The sequence below is a fragment of the Ornithorhynchus anatinus genome, chromosome 3, assembly GCF_004115215.2.
Source record: "Ornithorhynchus anatinus isolate Pmale09 chromosome 3, mOrnAna1.pri.v4, whole genome shotgun sequence".
In the NCBI taxonomy this organism is placed as follows: Eukaryota; Metazoa; Chordata; class Mammalia; order Monotremata; family Ornithorhynchidae; genus Ornithorhynchus; species Ornithorhynchus anatinus.
The window spans coordinates 10,458,102-10,471,466 of NC_041730.1; positions in this window are offsets into that span (position 1 = coordinate 10,458,102).

The window sequence follows — 13,365 nt, forward strand, 5'->3', positions numbered from 1 at the left end:
CAAGTGGGACAACCTGATTACCCTGTATCTACCCCAGCGCTTAGAACAGTGCTCTGCACATAGTAAGTGCTTAACAAATACCAACATTATTATTATTTATGCTAATATCTGTAATTGATTTATCTATTGTAATGTTTGTCTCCCCATCTAGACTGTAAGCTCACTGTGGGCAGAGTTGTACCTACTGACTCTGCTATATTGCACTCCCCTAAGTGCTGACTACAGGGCTTTGCACATAGTAAGCTCTCAATAAATACAATTGATTTTATTTTAATGATATTCTTAAATGCTTACTGTGTGTCAGGGACTGTTCTAAGCGCTGGGGTAGATACATTCATTCGTTCAATCATATTTATTGAGCCCTTACTGAGTGCAGAACACTGTACTGAGCGCTTGTTAGTTGAGACAAATTAATCCTGTTGGACCCAGTAGCTGTCCCACATGGGGCTCACAATCTTAATCCCTATTTTACAGATGAGGTAACTGAGACCCAGAGGTGTGAAGTGATTTACCCAAGGTCACACAGAAGACAAGTGGTAGAGTTGGGATTAGAACCCAAGTCCTTCTGACTCCCAGACCTGGACTCTATCCACACTGCTTCTCCACCGATTAATTGATTGATTGATTGATTGATTGATTGCATATAATCCCAGTAAAAACAAATGGCAAATGCAATCCCCCAACAATTTTTTATCTTACATTTGTGGATCTTGTAATGGCTGACTGGAAATTCCTCTCGGGCAAAATTAGTCAATCAATCAGTGGAATTGATTGAGTGATTACCATGTGCAGAGCACTGTGCTAAGCACTAAGCACTGTGCTAAACACTGTGGGAAGCAGCGTGGCTCAGTGGAAAGAGCCTGGGCTTCGGAGTCAGAGGTCATGAGTTCGACCCCCGGCTCTGCCGCTTGTCAGCTGTGTGACCGTGGGCAAGTCACTTTACTTCTCTGTGCCTCAGTTACCTCATCTGTCAAATGGGGATTAACTGTGAGCCTCACGTGGGACAACCTGATTACCCTGTATCTACCCCAGCGCTTAGAACAGTGCTCTGCACATAGTAAGCGCTTAACAAATACCAACATTATTATTAAGCACTGGGAATAGCGCTATACAACAGAATAAGGAGAAACGTTCCCTGTGCATAAGGAGCTTAGCAAATTTTCAGAGGTGCTGGAAGCTGCACCTGTGAGAAAGCTCCCTGATGTGACCCCCCCCCCCCACTTACCCTCTGAGTCTGGCCCTGGGGGGTGGGGACCCCCTAGCTTGTGGGAAAGAGGCAGGTTGATGGTGATGATACAAACTCGATTGCACTCTAGATGAATTGAATGGAGGAATAATGGTAATTGTGGTATTTGTTAAGTGCTTACTATGTGCCAAACACTGTCCTAAGTGCTGGAGTAGATACAAGATAATTGGATTGGCCACAGTCCCTGTCCCACATAGGGCTCACAGTCTTAATCCCCAATTTACAGATGAGGGAACTGAGACCCAGGGAAGTGAAGTGACTTGCCCAACGTCACCCAGCAGACAGGCGGCAGAGCCAGCACTAGAACCCCTTTTCCTCTGCTCCTCCCCCTCTCCCTTCCCCTCCCCTCAACACTGTACTCGTCCGCTCAACTGTATATATTTTCATTACCCCATTTATTTTGTTAATGAGATGTACATCGCCTTGATTCTATTTATTTCCTATTGTTTTAATGAGATGTTCATCCCCTTGATTTTATTTATTGCTATTGTTCTTGTCTGTCCATCTCCCCCGATTAGACTGTAAGCCCGTCAAAAGGAAGGGACTGTCTCTATCTGTTACCGATTTGTACATTCCAAGCGCTTAGTACAGTGCTCTGCACATAGTAAGCGCTCAATAAATACTATTGAATGAATGAGTGAATGAACACAGGTCCTTCTGTCTCCCAGGCCTGTACTCTACTCACTAGGCCATGCTGCTTCTCAGGGTGCAGAGGTTAAAGTTTCGAGCATAAGCAGTGTAGACTGTCCCAGAAGTCCCATGGTCCCCCAATCTGCATTTCCCACAGCAGGGTTTGGGGGAGATTAATCAATGGCATTTATCGAGAGCTTACTTCCTGCAGAGCACTGTACTAAATAAGCACTTTGGAGAATACAACACAGTCGGTAGACACATTTCCTGCCCACAACAACAGCCTAGAGGGGAAGGCAGACATTAAACTAAATGAGTATATTACGGATAAGTACAGAAGTGCCGTGGGGCTGAGGGAGGGGCTAACTTCAAGTGCTTAAAAGGTACAGAGCTAAGTGGATAAGCGACCCAGAAGGGAGAGTGAATAAGGGAAAAGAGGAGTTAATAGGGGAAGGCCTCTTGGAGGAGATGTGATTTCAGGAGAAGTTTGAAGATGTGAAGGGTGGTGATCTGTCAATCAATCAATCAGTGGTATTTATCGAGCACGTACTATGTGCAGAGCACTCTACTAAGCATTTGGGAAAGTACGACAGAATTAGCAAGGCATATTCTCTGCCCATAAAGAGTTTACGGTCTATCAGTTGGGAATGAAGGAAGTTCCAGGCCAGAGGAAGAAACTGGGCAAGGGGTTGTTTGGGAGCCAGATGAGATTGAGGTACAGTGAGTAAGTTAGCACAAGAGGAGCGGTGTGTGTGTGTGAAAATCAGCGAAGTAAGGTTGGCAGGGGCAAACTAAATGAGAGCTCAAAGACGCTATACAGACCCTAGCTCCCCTCCTTTCTCTATCACAGAGATGGGCCAGAGGAGCTGATCTTGGTAGACTTTTCCTTTTCCTTATTTATATTAATGTCTGTCTCTCCATCTAGACTATAAGCTCATTATGGGCAGGGTACGTAAACTGATGTATTGTGCTCTCCAAGGGCTTAGCACGTTGATCTGCCCATAGCAAATGCAATACCACTGATTGATTCGTCGGGAAGCTCTTCCAGCTCCGTGATACTTTTGTGGAAAGTGCCTTCACTAAGATGGCATGGGAGTGCAGAGGCAGTTCCTTAAAATCACAGAGTTCTCATCCATCAATCCTACAACTCGGTTGTAGTAGGAAATCAGGGAGGTAAGGTAGCGGGGGGCAAGGTGATTGAGTGCTTTAAAGTCCGCGGGAAGGAGTATGTGATGTGGAGGTGGATGGGCAACCACTGGAGGTTCAAGAGGAGTGGAGAAACGTGGACCGAATGATCCTGTAGAGAAACGATCCAGGCAGCAGGGTGAAGTATGAATTGGGATGAGGAGAGACGGGAGGCAGGGATGTTAGCAAGGAGGCTGATACGGTAATCGAGGCTGCATGGGATAAGTGCTTGGACTATCCTAGAACGAGTCGTCTACAATCGATGCCTAGAATTCCTTAACTCCCATTCTCTCCTAGACCCCCTCCAATCTGGCTTCCGTCCCCTCCACTCTACCGAGACTGCTCTCTCTAAGGTCACCCGTGACCTCCTTCTTGCCAAATCCGATGGCTCCTACTCCATTCTGATCCTCCTTGACCTCTCTGCTGCCTTTGACACTGTCGACCATCCCCTCCTCCTCCATACCTTATCTCACCTCGGCTTCACGGACTCTGTCCTCTCCGGTTCTCCTCTTACCTCTCTGGCCGATCATTCTCGGTCTCCTATGCCGGAGCCTCCTCCCCCTCCCATCCTTTAACTGTTGGAGTTCCTCAAGGGTCAGTTCTCGGCCCTCTTCTGTTCTCCATTTACACTCACTCCCTCGGTGAACTCATCCGCTCTCACGGCTTTGACTACCATCTCTACGCAGATGACACGCAGATCTACATCTCCGCCCCCGTCCTCTCCCCCTCCCTTCGGGCTCGCATCTCCTCCCGCCTCCGGGACGTCTCCACCCGGATGTCGGCCCGCCACCTAAAACTCAACATGAGCGAGACTGAGCTCCTCATCTTCCCTCCCAAACCCGGTCCGCTCCCAGACTTCTCCATCACCGTGGATGGCACGACAATCCTTCCCGTCCCGCAGGCCCGCAATCTCGGTGTCATCCTTCACTCGTCCCTCTCGTTCACCCCACACATCCTATCCGTTACCGAGACCTGCCGGTTTCACCTCTACGATATCGCCAAGATCCGCCCTTTCCTCTCCACCCAAACGGCTACCTTACTATTACGGGCTCTCGTTATATCCCGGCTAGACTACTGTGTCAGCCTTCTCTCTGACCTCCCTTCCTCCTCTCTCGCCCCGCTCCGGTCTATTCTTCACTCCGCTGCCCGGCTCATCTTCCCGCAGAAACGATCTGGGCCTGTCACTCCCCTTCTTAAACAACTCCAGCGGTTGCCTATCGACCTCCACTCCAAACAAAAACTCCTCACTCTAGGCTTCGAGGCTCTCCGTCACCTTGCCCCTTCCTACCTCTCCTCCCTTCTCTCTTTCTACCGCCCACCCCGCACGCTCCGCTCCTCCGCCGCCCACCTCCTCGCCGTCCCTCGGTCTCGCCCATCCCGCCGTCGACCCCCGGGTCACGTCCTCCCGCGGTCCCGGAACGCCCTCCCTCCTCACCTCCGCCAAACTGATTCTCTTTCCCTCTTCAAAACCTTACTTAAAAATCACCTCCTCCAAGAGGCGTTCCCAGACTGAGCTCCTCTTCCCCCTCTACTCCCTCTGCCATCCCCCCTTTACCTCTCCGCAGCTAAAGCCTCATTTTCCCCTTTTCCCTCTGCTCCTCCACCTCTCCCTTCCCATCCCCACAGCACCGTACTCGTCTGCTCGACTGTATATATTTTCGTTACCCTATTTATTTTGTTAATGAATTGTACATCGCCTCGATTCTATTTAGTTGCCATCGGTTTTTACGAGATGTTCTTCCCCTTGACGCTGTTTAGTGCCATCGTTCTTGTCTGTCCGTCTCCCCCGATTAGACCGTAAGCCCGTCAAACGGCAGGGACCGTCTCTATCTGTTGCCGACTTGTTCATCCCAAGCGCTTAGTATAGTGCTCTGCACATAGTAAGCGCTCAATAAATACTATTGAATGAATGAATGAATAATGTGGTAGCAGGCCTTAGCCCGAAAGGTCATCTCATCCACCGCCCTGTCTCCAAACAAGACAGCTCTTCACTCTCTTGGATAGATTTTCCAGCGAAGAGCAGAAGACTCTTCAGTAATCCATCCCTGTGTTAGCTGTCGTGGCCAAGCAGTTCTTCTTTACTGCTAACAAATCCCCCACTCCCTTCCAAATCCTTTTATTCTTGTTCTACCTCAAAAGAGCCAGAAGTCCTAATATATTTAGATACGTGAAACGTGCAATTAGGCCACTTTTTCAGACTTTCCTTTTCTCTCTAAAGTAGTAGTATTAAGTACTTACTGGGTATAGAGCACTGTACTAAATGCTGGGAAAGAGCATACAATGTAGGAAAAAGTCCTGGTTCCTGTTCCCGGTGGGCTCACAGTCGATGATGATATATAGGTAAGGAATTTTTGGAGCCGGCTCCGAAGAGTCTAGGGAAAAGGAGAAATATCCATAATGTGAAAGTTCTCTATCCCAGAGTGGCCTAGTGAAAAGAGCACAGGCCTAGTTGTCAGAGGGGACCTGGGTTCTAAACCCAGGTTTGCCTTGTGTCTGCGGTGTCACCTTGGGCAAGTCGCTAAATTTTTCCATGCCTCAGTTACCTCGTCTGTAAAATGGGGATTAAATCCTACTCCCTCCTACTCACACTAACTGTCGTTTACCCCAGTGCTTAGAATAGTGTTTGGCACATAACACTTAACAAGTACTATTATTATTATTAGTTGCAGAAGTAGTAATAATAATAATGATAATAACGGTATTTGTTAAGTGATTACTATGTGCCAAGCACAGTACTAAGGACCGGGGTGGATACAAGTAAATCGGTAGGGACACAGTCCCTGTCCCACGTGGGGCTCACAGTCTCAATCCCCATTTTACAGATGAGGTAACTGAGGCACAGGGAAGAAAAGTGACTTGCCCAAGGTCACACAGCAGACATGTGGCAGAGCCGGAACCCATGACCTTCTGACTCCCAGGCTTTTTCACTATCCACTACGTCATGCTGCTTCTTCTGGTAGAAAAGGAAGTAATATCATTATTATTATTATTATTATTATCCCAAACTGATGGAAAACAAACTGAGGAAACATTTCTGTGGGCCCTGACCATTAGTTGGGAGTTTTCATTCACTTTCTAAAGACCTCCATTGAGAGAAACTCTCAGAGAAAGCATCGTCTCCACTAACTGGCCCCCTTCAGTTTCATCGTAACCAGGTCTTACTGCGAATAAAGGGGATGCCAGGTGAATTATTCTGCCAGAAGCACAATAAAAGTTGGGACGAGAAGAATGTACAGCTAGTGGGGTAGAATTTCAGACCTAGAATTGCTGCTTTCCACGGTCTCTGCTAGGGTGATTTGGGAAAAAAAAGTCTTCTCATTAGCGGGGTCTTTCAGCTCCCTTTCCTGACCTCCCTTCGTGCCAGGGGTACAACAGCGCTGGAGGGCTCTGGTGTTCTGCTCTGGGGGTCCACGAGGGCATTTTCCTGGCCTCTGGAGGTATCGCTCTGATGTTATCACCCCAGAAACTTCTGAGCCTGGTTCTCTGTCATTTCTGACCTGGAGCGGTAACCGCCAAAGTGACAATTGATGATCAGAACCCGGGCTGCCAGTAAACCAAACTTCTGAGCACGGGCCCTTTGATCTGTAGCGATGCCCAGGGGTATTGGCAGATGCCTTTGATAGAAGGACCAGCCAATCAGGAGCTCCCGGTGCTGGCTGGGCCTACGTCGTGGGCCTTTGATGCACATTCTGCCATGTGTTGGTGTAAACCGAGGAATTTTTCTTCGTGCCCTTTCAGAAGCAATCTAAAGCTCCAGGAAAAACAAACAGAAAAATAGAAGAGCCAGGCAGTTACTCTGGGCTCACACCTGAAACTTGGCGGGTGGGTAGTCATAGTGGAGTCCCAGTGGAGTGGGGAGTTAGAGTCGCAGAGTGTGCGGCGCAGCCTAGTAGAAAGACCACGGGCCTGGGAGTCAGGGGAGCTGGGCTCTAATTCCAGCTCTGCCACTAATCCGCTACATGACCTTGGACAAGTCACTTCACTTCTCTGTGCTTGTTACCCCATCTGTTAAATGGGGATTAAAACCGTGAGCCCCATGCGGGACACGGATTGTGTCCAACCTTGGATATACCTCAGCCCTGCTACAGTGACGGGTACTGTATTAGTTCGTCCTCTAGACTGTAAGCTCGTTGTGGGCGGAGAATGTGTCTGTTTTACTGTTGCGTTCTGCTCTCCCAAGCGTTTAGTACCGTGCTCTGCATGCAGTAAGTGCTCAGTAAATACCAGTGACTGACTGGCAAATACAATTTAAAAAAATCAAAAAGTGGGTCAAGTTTTCTCAAGAAACTCCGAGTTTTTAAACAAAAATTCCTTAATAATGGCTTTAAAGCACTCACTCATCATGCCCCCTCCCACCTCACCTCACTACTCTCCTACTACAGCCCAGCCCGCACACTTCATTCCTTTAATACTAACCTTCTCACTGTACCTCGGATTTTGTCAGATCTCACCACTGACCTCTCTTCCACATCCTACCTCTGGCCTGGGATGTGCTCCCTCATATCAGAAAGATAATTGCTCTCCTCCTCTTCAAAGCTTTATTTGAAGGCACATCTCTGCCAAAAGGCCTGACTAAGCCCTCTTTCCGTTTTCTTCCACTCCCTTTTGGGTCTCCCTGACTGGCTCCCTTTATTCATTCCCCTCTCCCAACCCCACAGCACTTATGTATGGATCTGTAACTTTAGTTATTAATATTATTCATTCAATAGTATTTATTAAGCGCTTACTATGTGCAGAGCACTGAACTAAGTGCTTGGAATGTACAAATCAGTAACAGATAGAGACAGTCCCTGCCCTTTGACGGGCTTACAGTCTAATCGACTGTATTATTAATATTAATCATATTAATGTCTGTATTCCCTTCGAGACTGTTAAGCTCACTGTGGGCAGGGAATGTGGCTTTTTATTATTATATCGTACTCTTCCAAGATTTAGTACCGTTCTCTGCACAAAGTAATCACTCAATCAGTATGACGGACTGACTAGCTGACTGTCTACAAGGAGCTTTCAGTCTAGAGGAAGTAACGAATATTAGACTCCAGATATTTTCTCCCTCTTCAATTTCCTGAGTTAACAAATTTCATAAGCTCACTAGATGAAGAAGCCCTTGGGAGAGTTCAATGGAGATAAAAGACATGATGCTTTCCTAGCAGAGAGGGCAGGCACGAGGTAATTTATAGATGGGAGGAAAAATAGGAGAAAGATGGAGAGATGAATGCTCAACCCCTAGGGTCTGCAAACCAACAGGTCTGTCTGCGGTGTGGGTACATAAGTGCTGAGGTGGTAGTTTGGGGGCTGTAATCTGGAGAGAAGAAAAATTGATCGAGGAAAACTTCCTAGAGGAGGTAGGATTCAGAGGACTTTGAAGGACTTTGAAGATGGGGAGAGCTGTGGTCTGGTGGTTATTCAAAGATGCTTCTATCTGAGAAGGTGGAGAACTGTAGCCTAAAAGCAAATGTCATCAGAGTTTATATCAATTCATTGTATTTACTGAGTGCTTTCTCTGTGCGGAGAACTGTACTAAATGTTTGGCAGAGAGAGTTGGTTGATACACCACTATGAGAAGCGGCCTGGTTTAGTGGAAAGAGCCGGGACTTGGGAGTCGGAGGTCATGTGTTCTAATTCTGGCTCTGCCACTTGTCTGCTGTGTGACCTTGGGTAAGTCACTCAATTTCTCTGTGCCTCAGTTTCCTCATCTGTAAAATGGGGATTAAGTTTTGTGAGCTTCATGTGGGACGACCCGATTACCTTGTATCTACCCCAGTGCTTAGAACAGGGCTTGGCACATAGTAAGCACTAATAAATGCCATCATTATTATTATTATTGCATCCCCTGCCCACAACAAGCTTAAGGTTAATACAAAGATGGGGTTCTTCGGGGTATTGTCACCTTGTTATTGAGCATTATCCTTATGCAGAAATGCCAGGGACTTTGACAGCTTTGAAAATGATAAGGGAGGAGAGCCATATGGCATTGGGTATTGTTTACTATGTGCCAAGCACTGAGAAAGAAACAAGATAATTAGTTCAGACACGATCCCTGTCCTAGAAGGGGCTGATGATCTGGCCGCGAGGAGGAAAAACACTTGTTTTTGCCTGAATTTTACAGATGGGGAGGCTGGGGCACAGAGAGATTGTGTGGTTATCAAGAGGCCTGACTGTGGAACTGCGTTTGGAGCCCAAGCCCTCCGACTTCCAATCCAGTTCTCTCCCCATTAGGCCACGCTGCTTCTCATCCTGCTTTAGAGGATATGACTCAAAAACAACGTGGACATTATTGCGTCCAGTTAATTCTTTTCACATATGCCTTTGAATACCAGGGCTGGGTTAATGGCGGGATTTCCTGGGCTGTTATCCTGGAATAAGGAGATAGAGGGTGGGGGAGAGTTGTTTCCTGAACAGCCCCTTCTCTGACCCACCCCCAGCCTCACAATCTACAGCCTCATCTGCCGATGTCACCGGCATCTCTGCCAGTAGGACAGCCCCTGCCACTAGCCCTCAGGCAACGTCGGATGGAAGAGCCCCTCCTGCCCCCAACTGCAATGGCGGAACTCCTTCCCCTGCTGCAGCTCTTCACCGTTGCCAGCGGCAATAGCCACAGGGACTGCAGCCCCTGCCAAACCGGGACAGGACACCCCAACTTGGCTTCCTTAAGGGGAACTTCAGACCCGTGGGGAGAGAAATCAATCAATAGAATTTATTGAGTGCTTACTATGTGCAGAGCACTGAACTAAGTGCTTGGGAGAGTACAATGCAAGAGAATTAGCAGACACGTTCCCTGCCCTTAACGAGCTTACGGTCTAGAGGGGAGAGACAGACATTAATATGAATAAGTCATCTATAATATATAAGGATATGTACTTAAGTGTCGTGGGGTTGGGAGTGAGGCGAATATCAGATGTCCAGGGGTCACGGATTCAAGTGCATAATAAACCCCTCACTTGTTCTTTCCTCCCTCAACCCTTCCCCAAATCACTAGGCTATGAGGAAGCCCTCTGCTGTGACCCGAAGAAAGCTAGAAGGATTAAGATCTTGAGCCCCATGTAAGGAAGGGACTGTGCCCGACCTTTTATCTACCACAGAGCTTAGTATAATGCCTGGCACATAGTAAGCGCTTAATAAATGCCATTTTAGAAAAAGAAGGACCCAGCACAGGTCTGCTCCTGAATGGCACTCAATCTATTTCCTTCAGTTTCCCCAACTCTAGAGGGAGAAGAAGAGATTCCACCCTTGAGAACAATTTGGGGAGGGAGCGTGGGGTGAGACTGTCAGTTCTCTAAAGCCGCCCAGAGGGATGTGCTTTTGGCAAATCACGTGGCAGTCTTGTGACAGAGGATGAGAGCAACAGTGGCCTGAAAAGGGAGAATGAGGCAGGGATCTCCTGTCAGAGACTGCAAGGGAGAATGAAGCGGGAATCTTCTGTCAGAATATCTTTTCAATCATAGTTTTCTCCAGGGAAAATGAGCCAGCTTTGAAAATGAAGGGCTGAGAAGACCCGATCCAGTGGACCAGGGGTGGAAGCAAACTGCGTGAGTTAAGACGGCCTGCTTCTACCTGAGCCCAAGCCACATTCTTTGGGGTTCCTGGTGGCCAAGTGTGTAGCATGTCACTCCAGAATCCACTTAAGTCAGTCAGTCGATCGATGTTATTTAGTGAGCACTTGATATGTGCAAGAGCACCGTAATAGGCAATTGGCAGAGAACATTACAATAAGGTGGGTGAACACTATCACTTTCCTCTAGGAGCTGACAGACCAGTGAGATTCTGAAAGTGACCCTGTCCTGGGTCAAGAGCTGGGTTGATTTTCCTTCTAGAAGAAGAGAAGCAGCGTGGCTCAGTGGAAAGAGCCCGGGCTTGGGAGTCAGAGGTCATGGGTTCGAATCCCGGCTCTGCCACTCGTCAGCTGTGTGACTGTAGGTAAGTCACTTCACTTCTCTGTGCCTAGGTTACCTCATCTGTAAAATGGGGATTAAGATTGTGAGCCTCACGTGGGACAACCTGATGACCCTGTATCTACCCCAGCGCTTAGAACAGTGCTCTGCACATAGGAAGTGCTTAACAAATACTAATATTATTATTATTATAGTAATGGATTTAGTGGTAGTTGTGTAGGTTATCAGGGGTGGAGGCAGCTACAGGGGTGGAGAAGCAGCGTGGCTCAGTGGAAAGAGCCTGGGCTTGGGAGTCAGAGGTCATGAGTTCGAATCCCAGCTCTGCCACTTGTCAGCTGGGTGACTGTGGGCAAGTCACTTAACTTCTCCGTGCCTCAGATACCTCATCTGTAAAATAGGGATTAACTGTGAGCCTCACGTGGGACAACCTGATCACCCTGTATCTCCCCCAGCACTTAGAACAGTGCTCTGCATATAGTAAGCGCTTAACAAATAGCAACATTATTATTATTACTTAAAATAATAATAATAATAATAATAATGGTATTTGTTAAGCGGTTGCTTTGTACTCCTAGAGATTCTCCTCCCACTCAAACACCATTAAGCAGCATCAAGAAATCAAGGTTAATTAGAGAAGCAGTGTGAGCAAGTGGAAAGGATATGGGCCTGGGAATCAGAGGACCTGGATTCTAATCCCGGCTCTGCCACTTGCCTTCTGTGTGACTTTGGGCGAGTCACTTAACTTCTCTGTGCCTCAGTTTCCTCATCTGGAAGATGGAATTAAAGCTGTGAGCCCCATGTGGCACATGGACTGCGTCCAAACTGACTAGTTTGAATCTACCCCAGCACTCGTATAGTGTCTGGCACATAATAAGCGCTTAAGAAATACCATTAAAAATAAAACGGGTGGACGTCAAGAGCCCGGCAGGCCTTGGTTTTGCCACCTATGTTAGTCTGAGAACATCACATCTTTAAATCCCTTCTCTACAGACGGAAGTCAGTTCACTTATTCCTCTCTTAGATAGATCTCTCAACGTTTTTACTCAGTGTTACCCAGAAGTCCACTTCATAGATGGTCGGTCCCACTTGGCCGAAAAAGAACCGCTATTGATACTTTTTATTCGTCTTTGATAAGAAGCATGTTTGTTTTCAAACATAGATTTAAAGCTCAAAATGGACCAGTACTGTAAATAAAACATGCAATCTCATTTTAAAAATTTATTACAAGGAATTTTGTTTATGATTTCGTGTTCTCTAGTAATAATTAATTGGCGGTCTTCTCTGGTCCCTGCAGACCAACTATCATTCAAAATGCACTAAAGGATGATCAACATACAGCATCTCTTCAGCAGCTAAAAGAACCATATGCATTTTTGCTCCCAATTTAACATATATTTGAAGAAACAGCCATTTTACAATATGGGAGTTGTGCGAAAATGAAGGAAAAAATATGTCAGTTTTCCTTAAATAAATGCCAGGATGCTTTTTGCAATCGTCCAAAGGTTTATTTGGAATACCAGTGTTTTTCTTAAAAGACCCTATTACTTTTATTGTCTGACTGACAAGATCTCAAATTGTAAGCTCACTGTGGGCAGGGATCTTGTCTTCCAACTCTTTTGTATTGTACTCTCCCAATCATCCAATCAGTCAAGTGTATTTATCGAGTGCTTACTATGGGCAGAGCACTGTAATAATAGCTTGGGAGAGTAAAACATAACGTAGTTGGAAGTCTTCCATAGTTCCCTGCCCACAGCGAGCTTACAGTTTAGAGGGAGAGACAGGTATGAATATAAATAAACAAATTTCAGAGAAGCAACATGGCTTAGTGGATAGAGCATGGTCCACAGATTCAGAAGAACCTGGATTCCAATTCCAGCTCTGCCACTCGTCTGCTGGGGGATTTTGAGCGAGTCATTTAAATTCTCTGTGCCTCAGTTACCTCATCTGTAAAAAATGGGGATTAAAACTGTGAGCCCCTCGTTGGACATGGACCGTGTCCAACCTGATTTGCTCGTACCTAGCCCAGTGCTCAGTACAGTGTCGGGTACATAACTGCAGCGGGGATGAGGGTGAGGCGAAAAGCAGCATGGCCTAGTGGAAGAGCTCGGGCCTGGGAATCAGAGGACCTAGGTTCTAATTCTGGCTCTGACAATTTCTTGCTATGTGTCTTTGAGCAAGTCACTTAACTGCTCCATACCTCAATTCCCTCAACTGTAATAAAAACCTATTCTCCCTCCTACTTAGACTCTGAGCCACTTGCGGGGAAGAGACTACATCTGGCCAAAATAACTGGTAACTACCCCAGCACTTAAAACAGTGTCGGACGCATAGTCAGCACTAAACAAATACCATAAATCCAGGTGCAAGGGCAACACAGAAGGGTGTAGGAGGTGAGAAAACTCCCCATCCTCT